Source organism: Felis catus, chromosome E2, assembly GCF_018350175.1.
Source record: "Felis catus isolate Fca126 chromosome E2, F.catus_Fca126_mat1.0, whole genome shotgun sequence".
Classification (NCBI taxonomy): domain Eukaryota; kingdom Metazoa; phylum Chordata; class Mammalia; order Carnivora; family Felidae; genus Felis; species Felis catus.
This window is the reverse complement of record NC_058382.1, coordinates 30,815,625-30,839,211: the sequence shown is the minus strand read 5'-3', so window position 1 is coordinate 30,839,211 and position 23,587 is coordinate 30,815,625. Positions and strand designations below refer to the sequence as shown.

The window sequence follows — 23,587 nt, the reverse complement described above, 5'->3', positions numbered from 1 at the left end:
CTAACTTCACATTATCCTCTGGGAGTTGTGAAATCCCCTTAACTCAGTAAAGAATAGAGGTTCTTTTTAGGACAGGAGTGAAGGACATCACTAGAGAGCTCTTTAACCTTCTTTTTCAAGCAAATAGAAAAGAAGGCGAGGTAAGCTTTCAGCTGTAGCTTAAAGTACCTCAAAGATCATTTGAAAGCGTGTTCAGCACTGTTTTCAAATCTAGAGGCTGCTGATGATAACAATATCCAAAGGATGTGTTCAGCCAGGCAGCCATTCTTTAGACTCTTACTCTTAGGCCTAGTTAATCAGGGACAGATCTCAGGGCTGCTACGTTTTATCCAGTTTATCTCCTGCTTTTAGCCAGGAATATACTTGAAAGCATGATCCTGCTTGGCAGTTCAAATCTTCCTGCTGTTCTGTTTTTACCAACAGTTGCTTGTCCTAATGGTGAAAGGTCTTCAGGAAAAAAGAGGTTTTGCTGTTTTCCTTGATAAGACATCACTGCTCATCCTTGAGCATCTCATTTGCTCTCTTGGTGCATCTGCTGTCTTTGGGTAACATAAGCTCTCCTGGAGAAGTTACTTCTAATCAAGTTTGGAGGGATCAAATGCATGTAGTGCGGCTGCTACTTGAAAAATGAATCCATTCAACAAATATTTGAAGAGTATCCATGAAGTGCTAGGTGCCGGGAATACAATGAACAAGGCAGACATGATCCTTTGACCTCATGGCCAAATATTTTGCCATGTAAATACCCACTAATTAATTATTTTTACTAACTCTGGTAATACTTAACCTTCACTTCCAGGTGCCATAATTGTAGTGCTTCAAAAACCATGTATGATCTATACCACATAACATAAGAATTGATGGAAACCATAGACATGTATATTTCTAACCAACTGGCTTGTTTTATAGGCATTATGGGCATTTTATTTCAAGAAGAAACCCATCCTGATGCAATTTAAATCCATCTTGTCTTGTTTAAGCCTCAAAAAAAAGAGAAAACTGTCCCAGGTTTCCTCTTGACTTGTTTTTCCTCATTAGTAGTAGCCATGACTATAATTCAGTCACCCTCTTTCCATGATCCCATCGGCTAAGTTTCACACTCCTACTTACGGCATGGGAAGAGCTTATAAAACCCCTATATTATTGTTAGAAATAAAAGAAAACCTTTAACAATTGCCACAGCCTTTTTTTTTTTCCTTTCAATAATTGGGTAAGTTTTTCCTTGCCTCATAAGAATTTAAGAAGGGCTATCTTTCTCATTAAAATCATCTTTTAAAGCACTCCTATTTTACCCGGGCATCATTATGATCTCTTACGCAAAAGCATTTGGAAATTATTGGAATTCTTGGATGTTCTGGTTGAGGATATATATTAATTACAGTTGTTTTCTTTGCATTGAACCCCATGGTTTGTTTTATAGAGTATGAGTAACAACATGCCAACCAGAAAAATTAATTCCAGGTTACGTGATTGAAAAAAACCATTTAAATTTAATAGGAGAGGGACCTCAGAAAGTTTGGCTAAAAATAAGTGTCGGGGCACCTGGGCTGGCTCAGTCGGAGGAGCATGCAACTCTTGATCTCAGGGTTGTGTGTTTGAGCCCCATGATGGGTGTAGAGATTCCAAAAAAAAAAAAAAAGAAAAGAAAAGAAAAACAATCTTTAAAAATAAATCAGTGTAGCTTGTTTTCTTTGGTTGCCATGAGATGTTAAGCAGTTGGTGAGCCTCCACAATTTAAGTAGAAGTCTTGTGTGAAAGCAAGGAAGGGAGCTGGGTCTGTGTTTCTCAAAAACAAGAGATTCACGGAAATATTTAGGGTCTCCTACAGGCATAGAGCCGATGGCTCTGACCTTATTTATACATATCTGACAAACATTCCCCCGTCCAGAAAGTTTGGTTGGGGGGAGGCCTCAAAAGCAGCGTGTCAGAGAATTGAATGAGTTCTCAAATGAGGCCAGTTCTGCCCCACTGATAGGCTGCATTCAAAGTGATGGTGAGCAACAAGATAAAAGACTAAAGAATGAGGCCAAATCGTCTGGATATCAAATGTATAATTGCATTTTTTTTTTTCCTTTTCATAGCTTATCTCGGTGCCACGTAGGACTGCCGAATTTTTTTCTCATCGTCAGCAATTTTTGGCTAATACCGCGGAGACTTCTTTGTCCAGCACCCAGTACCCTGGCTCCGGCGGGATACTTCCCTTTGTGCTTCCTTGGCAGAGTGTGTCCTATTTGGCAAGAGCATACTGAGTGATCTGTGTGAACTGCAAGAAATGTCAGGCTGGCACTTGCTCGCTGTCTGCCACTCCTCTTTCGAGATAAAGGAAAGTGACTGCAGGCTTTTCTGCTCCTCAAACACACCACCCTCCTTGTCTCGGGACTTTTTCACCCTCTAGTCCCTCTGCCTTATCGTTGGCTCCAGGTACCCCTGCTCCTTCAGGTCCTGCAAAAATAGCTTCTCAGGGAGGCTTTCCTTGACCCCTAATCTCTCGGTTTGTTTCCTTCTTGACACTCCTCGCAGTCCGGTTGGTGTGTTTATTATTTGTCTCCGCCCACTAGAAAGAAAGCATCTGTTGACACAGGCTGTCTTGTCCCTGGAAGTATTCCCAGCACCTAGAACAGAGGTGCTCAATAAATGTGTGTTTTACACTGAAGGAACTGTTCACCCAACATACCTGTAACGTCCTGGCAGGACAAGCTGCTGTCACTTGGGATTATCCCACCTGGTTTTCAACAAGACACTGGAAGCCGCCATCAGAGATTCTCACACCTCAGTGCATATGTAGAATCACCTGGGAAGCTTAAAAATTACCTTTGCTTAGACCCTGCCCTGACCGAGGGGCGATGAGTCTCAGGCATTAGTATGTTTGAAAAGCTCTCTGTATAATTCACTCGTGTAGCCAAGGTCGCAAAGCACGGCTCTCAGTGACAGGAAACGGAATGATTACCTGACTACCAAGTTCTCATCCTCGTGAGCCCTTCCTGTGTCCCCTCTGTCTAGGGCGACCCAAGGCGTTCTTCAGAGTACTCCTGCGGCTTCTAAATACCTGCCTCATTATCACAGAGGGGCAGAATTGGGCACAAACCATTTGAAGAATTAACCTCTAAGGAAAGAAAAGGCATCCAGGTAACCTAGGTTCATCTGTTAGTATGGGCTCTGAAAAGCTCCAAGCAAAGGGAGCGAGTTCCAGCATTCTTCTCTTTTCCTTCGTAAAGGAAAGCCATACATACACAAACCTCTTCACTTAGCTGTAGAAGTCAGAGGCAGCCAATCAATCAATGAATCATTCAAGCATCTGAGCTGCAAAGCAAACAAAAAACAACACTCCCAGAAGTGGGCAGTATCCAAATTCCATTCTCATCTCGGCAGGAAACGGAGGCCAGGTAGGAGTGGGCCCAGAAACACTTGCCCATATTTGGGGGACAGCTGGGTGGCTTAGTTGGTTGAACGTCTGACTCTTGATTTCACTCAGGTCAGGACCTCACAATTTGTGGGATGGAACCCCCACATCAGCACAGAGCCTGCTTGGGATTCTTTCTCTCTCTCTCTCTCTCTCTCTCTCTCTCTCTCTCTCTCTCTCTCTCTGCCCCTGCCCTGCTCATGGCCTCTCTCTCTCTCTCAAAATAAATAAACATCAAAAAATTTTTTAAAGAAAAAAAAAAAAGAAACACTTGCCCATATTTTTTATCATGGCAAACTCTAAATTTTCAGGCCTTATTTATAATTGGGACCTCTACTTTTTTTTTAATGGAAAAACAATGGTTATTTGTGTTTTTCTCAAGCCATGTGATTAATAAACTGGCTTTTTTTTTCTTTATTTTTCAAAATCACCATCAGAGATGTTAACAAAAATTAGGCTGATCCTGAAAGTCCACTGGTTTCCCCTCCAGTCAGAAAAGCCAACGACTCTAATAAAACGGAGAGGACACAGGATTTATGGTAGAAATATCCGAGTTACCGTGCAGGCGCTTCCACTTGCCAACTGAATGAATGATCAGAAACTTTTCTTGCCTGTGCAAAGAGAATCATAACACTTCTGCTGCCTGTTCACATTGTTGTTGTTGTTTACAATGTTCACAAACATTCTCTGAAAATGTTACAGTGTTACTGTCTTGGAGGTGAGCTTTTAAGAAAAAAAAAATCCTGTGGTTACAGCAATTAGAAACACTGATCTAGGATGTACTATGTGCCCAGCAAAGTGCTTAACAACAACAACAAAAACACAACTGTCCACAGTCAATGCTTGCCTTGTGCCACACGCTTGGCTTACACCCGCCACTAGGGTAACTGAATCCATTGGACCAGAACTTGAGGCAGATCAACAAACAGGGAAAGCAATTTCCTTTGCAGGAGAAACTCAGCTCAGCCAAGTGCAGAAGTAACACTGAAAATCCACTTATTCATCCCCAAAAGTCTATTTCCACCCCCAGACCTAAAGTTCTCTCATTTCCCAATGACGATGTCCAGACCATGGAAGAGACTATTCAAATTGAGATACCCTTCTATCAGTCAAGATTAGGGCAACAAACTTGAATAGCTGTGAGTTCAACAAGCTTCCATTCAAGGTTTGTAGGTAGATGACGGGTTCCAGAAAGTTGAAAATTGACAGCAGTTTTGCAGTTGACTGTAGGGCAGCTTAAGACAGCAGAACTCCTGCCTCCTAACTTCTCAAAGCTAGAAACAACCTTAGAGAGATTGTCTGGTTGAGAATATGCTGGGACAGGTATGGGCTGAAAACCTATGTGATCCAGGTAATCCTTTAACCTCACCCAGCCTTAGTTTCCTTATTTGTCAGTACAACAGACACAAAAATACCTCCTCTGCAGGGTTAATAATCTGAAGCTTAGAGGTGATATACATAAAGTCAGCACATATGAGACTATCAATAAATTATAGCTAATTTTTAAAAGTCAGTTGAATGATTTTCTAGGGCGACTGGGTGGCTCAGTTGGTTAAGCATCCAATTTCAGCTCAGGTCATGATCTCACGGTTCCGTGGGTTGGAGCCCCACATTAGGCTCTGTGCTGACAACTCAGACCGTGGAGCCTGCTTCAGGTTCTGTGTCTCCCTCTATCTCTGCCCCTCCCCTGCTCGCGCTCTGTCTCTTTCTCTCAAAAATAAAATAAACATTAAAAAAATGTTTTTTAATTAAAAAATAGGTGCACCTGGGTGGCTCAGATGGTTAAGCATCTGACTTTGGCTCAGGTCATGATCTCACGGTTCGCGAGTTCAAGCCCCATGTCAGGCTCTGTGCTAACAGCTCAGAGCCTGCTTCAAGATTCTGTGCCTGCCCTTGAAAAGGCGGGCCTACACGGCCAACTCCATCTTGTTCTGTGTCCTTCACCTTGACCACGCCTCCTCCCCTTGAGTAACCTCCCGCTCACCTGCCTAACAGGACTCTGACTCTTCCCCAGCCAATCGGCTGAGGCCACAGCCATTACCTCACCAACTGCCCCTAGGCCCCAATAAAACCTTTGTCCTTTGGAAACTCGCTCTCTCTCCCCGGTATCTCACCGCTGAGTCGCTGCAGGTAGGGGATTGAGCTCGAGCTAGCTCGAATAAAGGTTTTTTTGCTTTTACATCGGACTCGGCTCCCTGGCGGTCTTTGGGGATCAGGAATTCTGGGCATAACACCCTCTCTCTCTCTCTCTCTCTGGCCCTCCCCTGCTCAGTTTGTCTGTGTGTGTCTCTCTCTCAAAAACAAATAAACATTAAAAAAAATTTTTTAATTAAAAAATAAAAGTCAGTTGAGTGCTTTTCAAACTTATGAAATGTCGGTAGAATTAATCAAATCCTGTAAGCCAGGAAAAGTTTTTTAGTAGCAAATATGATCAAGACAGTATCACAAAAAGGACACATGTGTTCACCAAAACACAGAAAGAAAATCCCCCCCCCCCCCCAAACAAGCTATGAGACTGGGTAATGTGTCAGAATCCCTCCGATATTTGTCGGCTGCTTGTTGGTTTGATCGACGCCTGAGGTTGGAGCGGGAGCAATTGTAACCAGACAGACAGTGGACAGGACAGCAGCAAATGGAGGAAAAGACCTAGTGTTCGTTCATTCAGATCAGCTGCAGACCTCTACTACTAACTCTCATACCAGGCCTGATAAGCTCATTTGGTGATTTTGAAGCTTTTTTGAAAGTGGGAAAACTGTCTCTTCAAGAAATTTAATTTTTTTTTTTTGGCAGAATTTCAAGATGTAAAACACAGAAAAGCAGAAGCCCCAAAGAGAAAACAGAACAAAGGCTGAGCTGTCTTACTGCAAGCCCTGGGATACTCCACCCTTCCCCACCCCTCAAAGGCATCTCTGAAGTCTTCCTAGGCTGGGAGGGGCCCATTTTGAAAACCCTTAAATCCAGCTTCTCATTCTGCCGCTGAAGAAATTAAACCTGGAGGGGCTGGGACCTGCCTAGGGCTGCACTGTGAGTTTGTGAGAGAACCAATACTAGGACCTGGGCCTGTGGCTTGTCTGTCAGCTCAGCATTTTCTCCCCCTCTACCAACACTACTCAGATGTTACAAGTCTTCCCCAAATAATTCAGTGGTTAAATAGATGAGGCGGAACCTTGATAAAGCCGTCAACTTGGCAGAGGTTGACTCCCTAAAACAATTTACCTTCTCGCCCTTGTCAGGTTGGTCAGATGTCCCTCCTTTGCCCACCTTTCCTATCATGTTCCACGATGTACCAAAGTTATCTGTTTACATCAGAGATCATAAATTGGCCTGCACAGTGTATCCAACTACCTTGAATTGGTTGTCAACATTTAAAACTCAGAAGGTCTTGTCTAAAACTTTGGATTTCCACCTTCTGTCGAGAATGAGAAGTTCTAGCAACATTGAGCCCTCCAACTATTGGTAACAACCCCACGAGCTCAGCAGAGGGAGGCATGCCTTCTCCCACTTGTCCTAGTCCCCCGCTGGTCCACACCTACTTGTGGCCACTGGTGTCTGCTCTGTATAGGCATCTGAATTTGTGACCCAGGGTCTAAAGCTTATGTCTACAGAAGCATTTTTGAGAATTGACCTTTTAGGAACCACGGTGAACCTAGAATACAGATACAGGGGGTCATCTAATTTCAAAAGATGAGGCGGATGTCATCATAAATAATGCTGCTTTCCTGCACCGATTAAAGAGGAAACTTTCACAGCTTTCCTGACTCGTTTATTTCCTGAGACCTGTTAAATTAACCAAGAAACTAATAGTGTTACAAGTCCCTGCACTGCTTTCCTGTGTGTCCCGAGTTACATCTATCTATAGCACAACCCCAAACACTCCAAGCCCCTCAGGAGATGCAGTATTTTTTTTTTTAATGTTTATTGGGGGGGGGGGGAGGGGCAGAGAGACAGAGCGTGAACAGGGGAGGGACAGAGAGAGAGAGAGGGAGGGAGGGAGAGGGAGACATGGAATTTGAAGCAGGCTCCAGGCTCTAAGCTATCAGCACACAGCCAGATGTGGGGCTTGAACACATGAACCGTGAGATCATGACCTGAGCCAAACTGGACTGTTCCTGCATCCCAGGGCACCTCACTCAGCACTATGGTGAGAAGGAGCTGGCTCAATCCTGGCCTCCAGCCTGGCAATCCAGACTCTCCTAGCAGGCTCTTCCTTTCTATTTCCCCACATCTGTTACCTCCACACACACCTCCTCTTGTCCTACCATCTTACGCTCTTTCCTCCTTAGAATTTATAAAAGCATCGGATAAACAAATTCACAGGGAGCTTTCAATAGCTGATAACTGTATTTTTATTTTAGCATTTTTTTAAATTTTTTTTAACGTTTATTTATTTTTGAGACAGAGAGAGACAGAGCATGAACGGGGGAGGGGCAGAGAGAGAGGGAGACACAGAATCGGAAGCAGGCTCCAGGCTCTGAGCCGTCAGCCCAGAGCCCGACGCGGGGCTCGAACTCACGGACCGCGAGATCGTGACCTGGCTGAAGTCGGACGTTCAACCGACTGAGCCACCCAGGCGCCCCTTATTTTAGCATTTTAACATAAAAGTACGTATGACCAATAAAAGAATTCTAGGGATTGTGATTAGTAGGTGAAAAGAACATCTGGAGATGTAAAAGGCCTTACCCTCAAATCACTGCCAAAAGGTTTATTTACTTTACCCAAAGGGCCACCACTATCTCATTCCCCTCCTCCAGGACTTTGTTCAAATGGTACTTTCTCCATGAGGCTTTCCCTAACCACCTTAAATTAAAACTGTGACCCTCCAGGGGCGCCTGGGTGGGTCAGTCAGTTAAGCATCCGATTCTTGATTTCGGCTCAGGTCACGATCTCATGGTTTGTGAGATCGAGCATTGAGTGTGGAGCCTGCTTGGGATTCTGTCTCTCCCTCTCCCTCTGCCTCTCCTTAGCTCACACTCTCTGCCAAAAAAAAAAAAAAAAAAAGAATTAAAATTAAATAAAATAAAAATTGTTACCTTCTTTCCTCTATGCCACACTCCCTAGTGCATTCACTCCCTGCTTTATTCTCCTCCGTATCACATAGCACAATATGATACGCTTACTATGTTTTACTTACTTTTTTCCTCTACCTTCACTAAAACATAAGCTCCATGGGATAAGGATTTCTGTCTGTCCCCTACATCTTCCGTGCTGTGGCCATGCCTGGTCCACAGCAGATGCTCACTGAAGGTCTGTTAAATAACTGAATCTGTTGGGCCCAAGCCCCCAGGGTGACAATTACTTCAACAGTTAATGGACACGAAGTAGCATTTCTTTTTTTTTTTTTTTTTTAATTTTTTTTTCAACGTTTATTTATTTTTGGGACAGAGACAGAGCATGAATGGGGGGAGGGGCAGAGAGAGAGAGAGAGGGAGACACAGAATCGGAAACAGGCTCCAGGCTCCGAGCCATCAGCCCAGAGCCTGAGGCTGAAGTCGGACGCTTAACCGACTGCGCCACCCAGGCGCCCCACGAAGTAGCATTTCTTAATGATGAGACTGACTACAGATTTAAAAGCTGGAAGGGATCTATCTCAAAAGTTGTGATGCTGCCTTTCCTTTATGTACATATATTTTGGAACGGACATATATATATTTCTTTTCCTCAATATTTTTAAATGTGAAATACATTCTTAAAAAAAAAAAATCTAGAATAGATGTCGAGCGGCCCATCTGGGAAGCAGGACACTGAATGAGATGACCTTCCCCCCTTCCCCCCCCAAAATGCTACAGTATAGACACACCATATGTAAGGTGTAGGGTGTAGGGTGGTGGTGGTGCATCTTTAACTAGATTTAACTAGATTTAACTAGATTCTGAGCCTTTCTTCTTTTCCTCTGAGCTAACAATGATGGAGTTCAGTCCTTTATCTGAAACGTGTCCTAGTGAATACGTGCAATAAGACGTCATTTGAAAACGAAGCAGAAGATGTTCCTGGCTACTTAACTCTGCAGCCCTGCCTTCTTGCTGTCCTTGGAGAAAGAGCCCCGCATTGTGTTTTTTGGTTGGTGTTTATACCGTTTTGCTATGCTTCTTGGGATTCCTCAAACAGCACATGTGGGAAATGTGGGTTTATTTCCCAAATGCAAACATTATGAAACCTGAACTTCTCGTTCAAGTGTTCTAACCCAGCACCAAGGTCAGAACGCAAATGGACTGATGGATCCCGGACCAGGTTCGATTGACCGTGGCAAAGTGTATGTGCTACCTGGACTGAACTAACAGGCCGATGTGCTGGCCAAAAGTGGGCTCAGGAGAACAGTGAGAAACAGGCCATTTCAGCACCAGAAAATAACCTATTGAGAAAAGTTTTTATCACCTTTGTGACCAGAGGTATCACCAGTGAAGACGTTTGGGTCCAGAGCATGTAAGATTGGGTTTCCAGTCCCCCAGATCAAAGGAGTGTAGCACAGAGATGAGGAAGTGATCTACCTTCTAAGCCCCTGAACTGATGAAACTCCCCAGACATAATCTCATAGCATTTCAATTCTGGTCTTTACTCAAAGTTGCAAACTATTCTCAAGAATAACAAAGGTCATTCGGTGTACTACTGGGCAGCAATAACAAATGTTTGAAAACAACCTCAGTGGCCAGCTTGGAGGCCAGGCCTGGTTAACCAAATTAAGGGAACACCCACACAATGGAACACAATAAATTTTTTTTTTTTTTAATGAGAACACTGTTTCTGATCTGAATTAGAGTTATTTCAAATGAGAAATCCAAGGTGTAGAATAATAAAGTATGGGGTGGGTGGGGTGTGGAAAGGCAAAACAAGAATACATACATACAACTATACTATATTTTCTTTAAATTAAAAAAAAATTTTTTAAGTAGGCGCCACACCCTATGTGGGGCTTGAACTCACGACCCTGAGACCAAGAGTTGCATGCTCTATGGCCTGAGCCAGCCAGGCGCCCCACAACCATATTTCCTTGTGTACATATTGACATCTCTTTGGACAGGTACATAAGAAACTGAAGCATTGGCTTCTTCTAGAAAAAGGCCCTGGGTAATGGGGAACAAGGTTTAGGGAAGATTCCTCACTGTATAATCCTTTGGAATTTTGAGTCAAACAAATGTAATTCCTTCTCAAAAGCGATAAAATCAGTATTTTAAAAGAAAATTTCATTAATGAGATTTTAAAAATTAAGCTCTGCTTAATCTAGGGGCTATAGAAAAGAGAGCTCATTGTAACATTCCTGTACCATTTCTGTAGGTTTGAAAGTTTTTCAAAATAAAATTACAAAAAAAAAAAACAAACCCAAAACAAACAAACAAAACCAATCCCGGCACCCTCCCTCCCCTCCCCCGCACCCCCTCCCCCCCCCCCCCCCCCCCCCCCCCCCCGGGCCCCAGACAAAAACAAATAAATAGATAAATAAACCACCATGACCCTCTGCTCTGGGGTAATAAGTTGGGTGGCTCTGGGTAGAGGCTGTCAAGTAATGGGAAGTGCCAAAGATAATTTGCTTGCTTCAGAGGTATAGTTACATTGGCCTGAGAGTCAAGGGCAGAGTGGAAATCCTTTCTTTGCTGTCATCATGAAGTGGGCTTCCAACGTTGGCAATGCAGCCTCTGACTGTCATCAGAATCAAACATAACCTGGTGCACCCGGGCGCCTCACTCAATTAAGCGTCCAACTTTGGCTCAGGTCATGGTCTCGTGGTTCGTGAGTTCAAGCCCCACGTCGGGCTCTCTGCTATCCCTCTCCCTCTGACTCTCTGCAGCTTTGAGTGTGTGTTCTCTCTCTCTCAAAAATAAATAAAAACATTTAGTAATTAAAAAAAGAAAAGACACAGCCTTTTTAACTGAAAATGGCCAACTCCCCCTTGTGTTGGTTAAATACATGGGGGAAAAAAAGAAAATGTCACAGTCAACCCATTACTTCCATGCTTTGGCAACAGATCAGGTAAAATGCCAAACTTGTACAAAAGGACTTACATGCAGTCAAAGATTAGAGTTTGGAAAAACTCTCTTGACAGACCCCTGGGAAGAGGGGCAACCCCTTGAGGGCTCATATCTAACAAGGAAGGTATTTCCTCTGTGAGGGCTTAGCATGAGTTGATGTATAATGAAGTGCTTTATAATGGAGGAAAGCTTGAGTGAGAAGGAAGGACCATGGATTAAGAGTCAATATATTTGTGTTTCATTCCTGATCCTACCTCAACACTTATCATATGACCTTATAGTTTCCTTTATAAAACGGAATCGTGATCACTGCCTCACCTACCTTCCTAGGCAGTAGAGAGGACCAAAAGCAACGCCCCCCCCCAAAAAAAAGGATACAAAGTATTTTTAAAACTGCAAGGCACTAGAAATGAGTGTTAGGTTAATAAATATGAGACAAAATATCTTTTGATGATGATTATGAAGTTTTCACAGGGGCAAATGTGGTCTTTAGGGTCAGACATATCAGAATGTTCTAGTCCTAACCCTTCATCTGCTGTGTGACCTAGTGCAAGCCCCTGAACCTCTCTGGGCCTTAGTGTTTTCATGGCAAAATAGGGTGAATGCTACCTACTTAACAATGAAAATGAAGTGAGCAACCTGTACGAAATGCTGGGCATGTACCTACCTATGTCCTCTGGGTGATGAATCATGGTCTCAATCAAGGGACTCCATTCGTTGACTGACTTCATTCATCAAACTGTGTTTATCTCCTCAATTTTTCTCTAAATCTAAAACCTTTCTAAAAAGTAAAGTCTATTAGTTATTTATTGAGCATACAGTAGAGTGATTGGGAATGGGGGACTATGGGGCCAGACTGCTTGGGTTTGAATCACAGCTCTGACACTTACTAGTCAGCTGACCTGGGGCAGCATACGCAACAGCTTGGCACTTCAGGTTTCCCATCTATAAGCACTATGTAAATTCTTGCCATTAATATAAAACAACAATTATTAGACACTGTACTCATGGGAATACAGTGGTGGACAAGGCAGTTTAAGTGAGGTGCTCTGAAATCACCTAACCACAATCTTTAAAAAAAAAAATTTTTTTAATGTTTGTTTATTTTTGAGGCAGAGGGAGACAGAGCATGAGCAGGGGAGGGTCAGAGAGAGAGGGAAACACAGAATCTGAGGCAGGCTCTAGGCTCTGAGCTGTCAGCATGGGGCCTGATGTGGGGCTTGAACTCACGGATGGTGAAAGCATGACCTGAGCCTAAGTCGGACGCTTGACTGACTGAGCGACCCAGGCGCCCCTCACCTGCCACAATCTTAAATGTAGAGAGATTTAGGCCCAAAGAGATTCAGCTGGTTAGTGAGGAGGGCTAGGGAAGACTAGTCAGGACTGGGGAGAGAATTTCAGATTGCAAGCCACCATTTCTGCACTGCCCCATGCTGTGCAACGAGATTCAAGGCCTGGGAACTGAGGAGCCCAGGAAGCACCAGAGTAGACTCTGGAAGTTGGAATTGGTCCTATAATTCTGCCCAGTCCTGACCTCCACCCTCTTCCTCCATGTCATTCCTTATGGTGTTCCTCTTGCCTGGCTATATGGGGATCGTCCTGCAAATTCCAGATTTGGGGTTCATGGTGGAGACAACCTGAAGGTGCACATCCCCTACACCACCTGTGTTTCTTTTGTGTTATGAATCTTTCTTTTTTTCATTTTGTTTCTATTTATTTATTTTTGAGAGCAAGAGAGACAAAGTGCGAGGGGGAGGGGCAGAGAGAGACGGAGACACAGAATCCAAGGCAGGCTCCAGGCTCCAAGCTGTCAGCACAGAACCTGATGCAGGGCTCGAACCCATGAACTGTGAGATCATGCCCTGAGCCGAAGTCAGATGCTTCACCGACTGAGCCCCTAGGCGCCCCTCTTTTGTGCTTATGAACCTTAAACATGAACAAGGGGTGGGTCTCTCAGAGACCTTCTGTAAAGGGGCAGATCCAGGTTTGGAGGCGCCTGAAGAGAATACGGTACAAAGGGCTCTCTTGAGGAAAGGAATACATGAATTAAAAATTAGGTACCAGGCCTTGGAAGGGACACAGGTAAGTGAAGCGTCCTGAAGTTCAAGCATAATTAGCGTCTTGGTAAATCCAGCTCTCCTCCTATACCTTTATCTAACTTCTTTCCTCCTTCTGCCCCTTCCCCCCTTCTGCCCCTCTTTCCTTCCATCCATCTCATTGGCACCTACCCTGATATCTAGCATCCACTGTGCACCAGGCAGTAACTTTATATGTTTACAGTCTGGTTTAAAAATAGGACTTTACTCCACTGTACAGATGCATAGCTTTTCTTGATATAAAAGAATAAAACCATGTATAACCAACCTGTGGGTGAGGCGTAAACACGCTATGTGGGGCTGTTACACTCAGGCAGACCACACGAGGAAGCCAGGGGCTAGGGTTTGCTATTTACATTTGTAAACATACCCAGAAGCAGACTCTTTTATGTTTGGGACAGTCAACAAATAAAATAATCCTCTCAGATGGGAGTGGGAAGGGGCTTAACAATATAGAGAAAAGAATATCACATAGCTACGCACAATTACATATAATTGATATAATATGTTTACACACATCATCTGAGCGAATGCTCATAACCATCTGATCTAATGCGGTTTTATCAAAACCCCCATAAGACAGATTGAGGACTGAGGCCTAGAGTGCCTTGCCAAGGTCACAGAGCTACGAATCGAGAAGGTCAGGCTTTGAAGAAAGGCTCCAAGTTCAGCGCCCATTCTAATTCCACAGAACTGCAATCTTCAGTTAATACCGCTTTGTACAGGCTTGATGCCCAAGGATGAGGCTTAATGTTTGACTCTGAACACTTCCCTTTTAATTCCTTTCCTACAGCTCCCCCACTCCCTCCCCATTACCCTCACATCCAAAGGACACAAAGACTGCCCAGGCAACCACGGCACAAAGAACCCATAGACAACATCAGTAGAGGCCACTTTGTGGCTAATTTTGGGGCAAGAACTCGCTCCCTGTCTGGGGGAGCTTTTTCTCGGCTGGGACGATCTGGATGAGTCATCTAGGTTTATGCTTCGATTTGCATGGTTTCTCACCTCTCCCCTTTCCCTGGGCGCAACATCCCCCAGCCCCGGAGGGGGACTGCATCTGTCCCTCACCACTGGTCCCCAGCAGTCTGCTCAATCAGGGCCTGGCCCATATCACCACCCCATTTGCCCCTGCTCTGCACACAGCCTCCAACCTCCCAACTTTCCATTTTCAGGCCTGTCTGGTGTTGTTCTTGTTCACAGAGTGGGAGTGCCTCCTCCCACTGCCCACGGGGGCCTCGTCTGCAGCCTGGGGCTGCCCCCAGCGAAACTCGGGCCCCGTGCCCGCTGGCCTGGCGGGCCCTCTCGTGGGACAATTAGAATCTGCTGTAATGGAGTGTTTGCAATATAGGTCAAGGTGCTCTCAGAAGGGCCCAGGGGAGGATCACCTGACTGGGAGGTGGGTGACTCAGCGGGAAGGAAAGGGGTGGGACCCGGAATCTCCTGGCCCAGGGGCCTGCAGGAGGAGGTCAAATTGTCTCTGTCTGGCTGCCTGTCAGGTCTGGCTGCCTGTCAGGGGAGGAGGAAGAAGCTGCTGGAGACAGAAGGAAGGGTAAATGACCTCTGGTGACCTATCTAAGGTGGCATCTACGTGCACGCCGGAGTGGCCTGTTACCCTCCGTGTAGCTGAAGCCTCTCCCAGGTCAATCTGCCTCTGTGGCTTGTAAAGACCCAATTAGCTGCGTCGGCTGCCAAAGAGGGAAATCAAATGAACAGAATGCTCATCACTCCAGACTCCAAAGGCCCAGCCCCCCTAAAAGAAACCAAAGCCGCTGGTATATGGAACAAAAGGCAGCCGTCTCTAGTCAGAGGCAATTCGGGTTTTCCCCCCAATTAATTTTGAATATGAGAATTACGAACCCATTTTATTTTACATCTCTGCACGGCAGGGGCCTCCTTCCCAGGGCACAGCAGCGGCTGAGCGGTTGCTGGAACAGCAGCTGCTCTGTCTGAGCCTCACTTCCTCTGGCTCCAGCTGCAGGTTCTTCCAGGCCAAGCAGGGAGTTTCCTCCTTCTCGGGGCTTTCAGCCTTGCTAGCTGGCCACCCTCACCTCCCACCCCCCAGCTGCTCACCACCCTCTGTGGGCAGCGCTTCTGGGACTCCCTGGTTCCATGAGTCAGAGCCAGGCTGGAGACAGACAGCAGGCTTCCTTTACTAAATCAGCCTCCTGCCCTGTACACCACAGAGGGAAGCTATAATTACCCGTTTGGCCCAGCTCTGGGAACCGAGCCACAGACGCTTGACTAGGAGGGATGGTTCCTGATTCCTGCATTTATCTAGTGCACCCCAGTTTGGAAATAAGAATAACAGCCAGGGGTTCGGACCCGTTACACATATGTCAGATGCTCTGGACCTGAGCATCCATGTACATTGCTAGAGAAATTGCTATATTAAAGCCAACAGGAATTTTTTGTTTTGTTTTGCTTTGTTTTCTTTTTAAGAGCCTCCTGCCTCATTGCCAAATAGTCTCATTTGAGGCAGGCTGCTGGTTGTTGATGTTGGTTTCTAAGAGATAAAGGAAAAGGCAATGAAACATTGTTTCGGATCTCAGGATCTTTTTATCCTTTAGGTATACAGGCATGAAATCTCAGGCCTCCTAGGATCACAGAAATGTTTGAAACCTGAAGCCTGAAAAAAATTATTGGCTCCAAAATGAAAAGATAAAACCACAAAACAAAATCATAGAGTCAATCTTCATTAACTGTTCAATTTAGTATGCATTGGTTCATTCATCCATCCATCCATCCATCCATCCATCCATCCATCCATTCATTCCTGGAAGCATACATTTATTCCATTCGTTCAGCAAATATTTGTTGAACTGCTTCTTTGTGCCAGGCACAATTTTAGGCACAAGGGATACCCAAGTGCTAAGTCAATTAAGGATACAGACAGAACTAAGTGGACAAAATATTCCTGCCCTGGGTGTCAATAGTAAGACACAATAATAAGCAAATTATATGGTATGTCAGAGATAATAAGCGTGATTGATAAGAGAAAAAACAGAGCAAAGATTTCAGGGGAACTGTTGGGAAAGGAGGAATTCATAGCATCCGATGATATTTGAGAATAATTTGTACCTTAGATCTCTCTCACAGTGAGAGTTCTCCATCTGGTTAATGATTACCAAGAAATTTTAACCAATCATAAACTAAACGAGTTACCTTCGACTGGAGTAAAATTATAAACATTAAGCTTTGTTTATAACCAAAATGTGGTTGCATTTTAAATATAGTTGACTGGAAATCAAAATGTGCTATGGCATCTGACCCTGCCTCTGGTTATGGGCAAGTAAAGGTGCCTCGTTCAAGTATTTATTGGACACCTGTAACAGAGGAGCTAAGGGCTCAGGTGTCCAATGCCAAGGTTTGGATCCTGGCTCCATCATTTACCACTTGTGTGACTCTGGGAAAGATGCTTAATATTAGTCTCTCGTCTTCATATGGGAGTAGTACAGAATCTACCTTCTAGGGTTTCCAGAACAATTACATGAGATAATAAAAGTAAAGAAAGGTATTCTTTAGCATAGCACCTGGCACTTAGTAAGCACACAGAAAGCGTGACCTACTATTTTTGTTGTTGTTTTGATGATGATAATGATGGTAATGATGAGGTACCTGGCCTTCTGCTGGCTACCAGGGACCCAGAGCTGGACAAGACAATGGCATGATCCTAATTGGGAGAGGCTTTGCAAGCATACTGTGTGCTTCATGAAATCCTCATGGATCCCTTGTGGGATGATCCGCACCTCACCATTGATCATTGTAAACCATATTTGGATAGCCAATAAAAATGAATAGACCACAATGAGATACCACTTAATAACCTTTCAGATGGAAAACATTATAAAGTCTGATAATGCCAAGTGTTAGAGAGGACATGGACCAATAGGATCTTTATATACTTGCTGTTGGTGGGATTGTAAATTGCTACATTCACATTGTTTTCCAAGAGACATGTATAAGAATGTTCAGCTCTATACATTCGAAGTAGAGGAAAGCTGGTAACAACTCAAACGTTCAGGGACAGGAGAATAAATAGACACATGTGGAACATAACAGAGATGATTATAATAGTGAAAACAAATGGACCATGGCTCTATGATACAGTATGGGTGACTTTTAGCAATATAATATCATGAGAAAAAAGTATATTCCAGAAAGCTACATAGAACAGGATATTCTCTTAAGGTAAAAACATGAAATCCACACAATACACCTTTTAGAAAAATATAATAAATAAGATTACTTCTTAGAAAAGCAAAGGAATGGTAAACTCAAGATTCAGGATGTGGTGAGGGAGGCAGAGTGAAGGGAAGGTCAGGAACACAGTGGAAGAACGGGTGGTGGGTTCATGGTGTTTACTATACTGTAAACAAATAAGGAAACATAGATAAATAATAAATAACCTTGTGCAAGGTCCAGCGTAAGATGAAAGAATGTCATCTATCAGAGCATGACTAATCCTGTGTGCGTAGATTCAATTAAGAAAGAGAACAGAAATCTAGTCATGGGACAGATACAGAGTATACTTCAGAAGGGTGTAGGCATGTCCAGAGAGAAGGCAGGTAAAGGGGATTTACCTCTAAAGAAGGGCAGGGGTGTGTGTGTTCCCATGAGGAGTAGGCAGAGGTGACCTTGGAGGTAGGGACCCCTTCATCAGTCACATGTTGCTGTATAGGTTTAGTACTATAGTACTAAATATTGTGTATAGTCTATACAGGTCTATAGTACTATAGACCACAGGTGTGGTCAGAGGGGAGGAGTGAGCTGTCACCATGATGGGGTCAGGGAAATGCCCTGGCTGAGCCCTATTTAGGTCATGGGTCTCTCTGTACAGTGGCCGGCCCACAGTGCCCTCTCCCTGGGAACTTTGCCAGGCCTACCCCTGCCACGTTCCCCAAGACAGACTTCCAGTTCCTCTGCATGGTGTTCTCAGACAGGGCCAGTTCTGCTCTGCCCAGCTCTGACCGGGGAGGACACTGGGTATGCATAGAGAACCCTGTTACAGCTAGGAGTTCCGGGTGCCTCCCCAGGAAGATGCATTTTGGTCACTGAACCCACAGTCCGAGCCATCCTCTCCTGCCGTGAGAACCCCAAGGGGAAGTGCTCTCAGACCTCTGAGCAGCCAGCTGTCACAGCCAGGCCCCATAGGCTACAGGCTGAAGTGCTTGTTCATTGGGGAAAAAAAAAAAAAAATCTCCTCCAGGCCTCTGAGACTAGCACCAGGCAGAGGGATACTTGGTTAGGCCCAGTTGACTGATTCACCTCGTGGACAGAACCAACCAGGGCTCTCGGAGGCACACGAAGGGTAGTTCCACCTCTTTTCTGTGCTTCTCCTGGTGGAGGCAGGGCTTGGGGAACTGCTTTCATGCCCCCTATTTCTGCACCCGAGAATAATCATCAGTGCCCACTGCAAGAGAGCACAGAAACTGGAGTCAGAAAGACCCCCAATCAGGTCGTAGCTGGTTCAGTTTCTAGCTGTTCCATTAGCTTAATTCTCCTGTGGCTTTCTATTTGTACACTGGGGACACTCATATTGCCTTTGCCGGACTTGAAGACATTAGTGAGGACCACGTGACATAATAGGAGGCAAAGTGCTTATCAAACAGAAGGGTGCAATACTTTTGTGCTAGAATAAACCCACTGAGGGCCAGAAATGTGTCAGAATCATTCACTGCTATACTCCCAGGATCAAGAACAGTGCCTGACACATAGTAGGTACTCAGTAAAAATACTTGAATGAATGAATTGGGAGTATTACAGATCAGAGTAAAAATCATGATGGTCATGACGATTCCTAACATTAATTGCATCTTTGACCATGTGCCAGGCAAAATACTGAAGACTTCTTTTTTTTAAGTTTATTTATTTATTTTTGAGAGAGAGAGAGAGAGAAAGAGAGAGAGAGAGAGAGAGAGAGAGAGAATCCCAAGCAGGTTCTGTCCCCTCAGTGCAGAGCCCAACACGGGGCTCAAATTCACAAACCGTGAGATCGTGACTTGAGCTGAAATGAAGAGTCAGCTGCTTAACTGACTGAGCCACTAGGCGTCCTACTGACGGCTTCATGTAGATAATTCCATTTAAACTTCACAACCCAGGGGCGCCTGGGTGGCGCAGTCGGTTAAGCGTCCGACTTCAGCCAGGTCACGATCTCGCGGTCCGGGAGTTCGAGCCCCGCGTCGGGCTCTGGGCTGATGGCTCAGAGCCTGGAGCCTGTTTCCGATTCTGTGTCTCCCTCTCTCTCTGCCCCTCCCCCGTTCATGCTCTGTCTCTCTCTGTCCCAAAAATAAATAAATGTTGAAAAAAAAAATTTAAACTTCACAACCCAATGAAGGAGGTACTAGCGTTATTTCCATTCTGCAGGTGAGTTAACGTGATTCAGGGAAGTTAGTGATTTTCCCAAGGCCACAGTGGGATAGGCTGTTACCCAAGGGAAATGAATTGGTGGGTTCAGAGAGGCTCACCACCCAAAAGTGGAGCTCAAGAGGTCTTAGCGCCTGAGAGGCGGCCATGAGGATCACTGGATTTTGCCACCTTTTTCACTCTTCTGGACTCCAATGTGAAATTGCAGATGCCTCTGGAAAGCAGTTAAACCTAACTTTCGAATCAGGGAATAATCTGGCTTCTGTGGTGCAGACAGTAAGGCTCTTCTGCAGGGATGGGATTCAGCGGGGTCCCTGGGTGAGTGGCAGTGACATGGCAGACAGGGGACTTGGCCACGAAGCAGGCTGATAAGGTGTCCGAGATGCATGTTGACAGCTTTGTAGAGAACTGGCTTAGGACCTCAGGAGGGCGAAAGGGTGTTTGGGCCCCCACGTCGCCTTCCTGGGGCGGTTGTGATGGAGCAGCCAAAACCTTGGAAGGCAAAGAGGGGCACGACGGGAAGGCTGTCTTGGAGAGGGGTAGCGGGATCGAGGAGTTGTTAAAGGGGGCTTGCTTGTATGTTTGAATTTTTTATGATTAGAACATATTCACATATTACTCGGGTAGTTAAAAAAATATATTGAAATAAATGGAAGAGTAAAACAGCAAGAGTGGGGGAAGGTTGAGAAAAGGTCATGGGCTGGACTCTCCAAAGCAACACAGCTTCCAAGACTGCACAGCCCGCGCCAGGCTGCAGCTCTCCAGGGCTTGGCTGATTTACTGGAGATGAACGGCAGCCCCCAGCCTTCCCAGGGCATGGCGGCCAATGAGCCTGATCCACGGCTGGGGGGGGGGGGGCGGGTAACGTTTGCCTTGCAGTTGGCAGCATCTGCCGGCCTCTTCCCTCGGAGCCTTCCTCATGAGAGACTCATTATGCAGTTTGGTCACATGCCCTTTGCATTTTAATGAATGAGTCAGGGGACAGACTCAATTTGAAAGAGGAATCACAGCTCTCTGCTGGGTGAAGGGCTCTCAAGGGACGCTCTCGCAGCCTGGATATTACAAAAAGAAAGGAAAGAAGGAAGCTAGTTCCTTCTGAGAAAAAAGAAAGGTCTGAAGAAGGGAGGTCAGGAGGGAGAGAGGGAGGGAGGGAGGGAGGAAGATGAGAAGGAAGGAAGGGAAGAAGGAAGGAAGGAAGGAAGGAAGGAAGGAAGGAAGGGAGGAAGGGAGGGAGGAAGAGAGGAAGGAAGGGAGGAAGGAAGGAAGGGCACACAGAGGGAGGAAGAAGAGAAGGAAGGAAGGAAGGAGGAAGGAAGGATGGATAAGGGGCAAGAAGAACAGCCTAGGACTCAGAAAGCAGCCGGAGAATAGACGCCCCCTGCCAGACACTCCCTTGCCCTTTATCTTCCGCTTCTTCTACTGCAAACATTTAGTGCTGTTTAGGTGCCAGGCACCACACCAGGCATGGGAGTTACTGGACAAATGAGACATTTTGCATAAAATCAAATCTGTTTGGTCCCACTGGAGTAACTACGGTAGGGGTTGAATGTGGGAAGTGGGGCGGGCCCAAGGAGATGGCACCCACTTCCTCTCCGTGAGTACCCCCACAGGAAGTCAGGGGATACCCCACCGATGGTCAAGGGTTACGATCTCTTGAGCACGTCCCGCGTGCCAGACGTGGGGTGAATGCTCCACAGTCGGTATCTCACTGAATCCTGACGATAATCTCATGAGACAGATCCTGTTACTATCACATTTTTTACAGATGAGGAAACTGAAGCAGAGAGCAGCCTGCCCAAGGTCACCCAGGGATTTGAACTCAGGTCTGTCTGCCTCTGCAGCTCTTGGCAGCTCCCGTCTATGCTGTCAGCCAGCCGCGGCATGGGGAATGCTGGGGAAGGCCTTTCCCTTCCCAGGCTTCCTTCCAAGAACACTCTGAACCCCCAGGAGGAAGAGGTTGGTGTGAATCCAGATGCAGTCAACGCCAACCAGCCTGGGAGCGGATCTGAAACCCCACTTCGCGGGACTGAGAAGTGTGTGCGACTGAGCCCAAGGGCAGCAGGGGAGGGGGTGGGGGGGTGGGGAGGAAGGAAGCTCAGCCTCACCGCGGTCAGCTGGGGCGGCCTGCCTGTTCCCAGCCTCCACACCACAAAACACAGGGCAGCAGATGCTTAGCAAATGGGTGTGTGGGAGGGAGACTTACCCTCAGATGGCGGGTGGGCAGGCGGTGTCACCGAATTACTCAACAAAGCCACCTTGGCTTTGAACTTTGAGCCAGGATCTGCTGGAACGGGGCATGGGGTAGTGGCAGTGGCATTCACCACTGTGAAGAGGATGTCTGCCATCCCTTCTGCCCCCCCAAGTGGGAGAACACAGCCTGGGAAGAAGCCAAGAACTGAAAAGCCGCTGCTCACCTAGATTCGCGTGAATTTTTACAGCTGGAGAGAGCTGCACAAGCACAGTGGGGCCCAGGGGCCCTGGGCTTCATGCTGGAGAGACAAGCAAGGCCACCTGCCATGAACCTGGCCTGTACACAGAAACAGCCAGCTTTCGCTGAGGGATTTCCACACGCCACGGCGGTCATACACATTACCGCTTTGAACCCTCACTGCCTCCCTGCGAGGGAGATACTGTTACTATACCCATTTTACCCAAGAAGAGAACCATGCCCGGAGAGATTAATAACTTGCCAAAGTCCCGTGTCTTTCCCTGCTTCTGGTTTCCACGAGGAGGGATTTTCCCTAAAACTTTTTTATCTCTACTCTCACTGTCCACGGCAATGGAACGACTTGCCTGATGGGGGGGAAACTTGGGAAGGCTGTCCGTGAAGATCTGCTCTCTCCATCCTTCTAGGCTCCCTTAGGAAGTCACTTTTGTTCTCACACTAAGCTACATCCTCCATGCTGGCTTTAGTGACAATTAAGACGGTACTTTGGCTCTCTGCCATTCCTTTGTCTCTTTATTCGTTGTGTTAGGAACCTGGATGCGGGAGAGGCGTGCTGTTTTTAGGAAGGCTCTGGAGATCCCAACAGCACTTAGGACGACCCTGACAACTCTGGCCAAACCACTCCCCTCTGACCAGGGGATGCTGCTCTCCCTCCACGTCTTGGCTTGAGGATCAATTTCCCTTGTCACTAGCAGTGCCTCCCCAACCTCACGCTTTTTTTTTTTTTTTGGACATTTTTTTTTTTTTTTTTTTTTTTTTTTTTTTTTTTGCCAGGACGAGGAAAACCAAGTCTTGCACACAGTTGCCCAGTGTAAAGGGAATCAGTTATGAGAGGGTTTCCCTGGGGTGGGTGGTAGCATCTTGGCCTGGGCACCAGCTCTTTCCCTAGCCACCTGGGAGGGCACCGACAATGGATACTTGACCACCCACGGTGCTACCAGCCTAGCTGGCTAACTCAGGGGAAAACCCAGGCAGCTGATATAAATAAACTCCATGTCAGACCCTATATATCCCAGTGGCCAGTTCCACTGGATCTGGCAGGCAATTCAGAGCCCTCTGTGTCTCTGTGGGATTCTAGGGCAAGTCCGTACTACCTTGCTTTGTGACTGTGGGCAAAGTCTTTACCTGCTCTGTGCTTTGATTTCCTCACCTGTAATGTGGGAAGATACTACTTGTACTCCTGTCGGCCTCACAGGACTGACAGGAGATCAAATATGTAGAACTTATTTGAAAAGGAATAAAAAAGTCTCCATGAGATAGAAGGGAATTATCATTTTATGAGCTTTCTTTTTTTTTTTTTTTCTCAACGTTTTTATTT

General features: G+C 45.8%; 1 protein-coding gene and 1 long non-coding RNA gene across 2 annotated transcripts in view; one reads left to right on the top strand and one right to left on the bottom strand.

Annotated features, from left to right (window-relative positions):
* Window positions 1–23,587, bottom strand: part of CHD9 (chromodomain helicase DNA binding protein 9) — a 236,562-nt gene that overhangs the window by 191,463 nt on the left and 21,512 nt on the right. The window lies entirely within an intron of this gene.
* Window positions 5,482–7,148, top strand: LOC109494858. The gene is made up of 2 exons (XR_006590508.1): window positions 5,482–5,530; window positions 6,191–7,148. It is a non-coding gene; the product is annotated as an uncharacterized LOC109494858 (long non-coding RNA).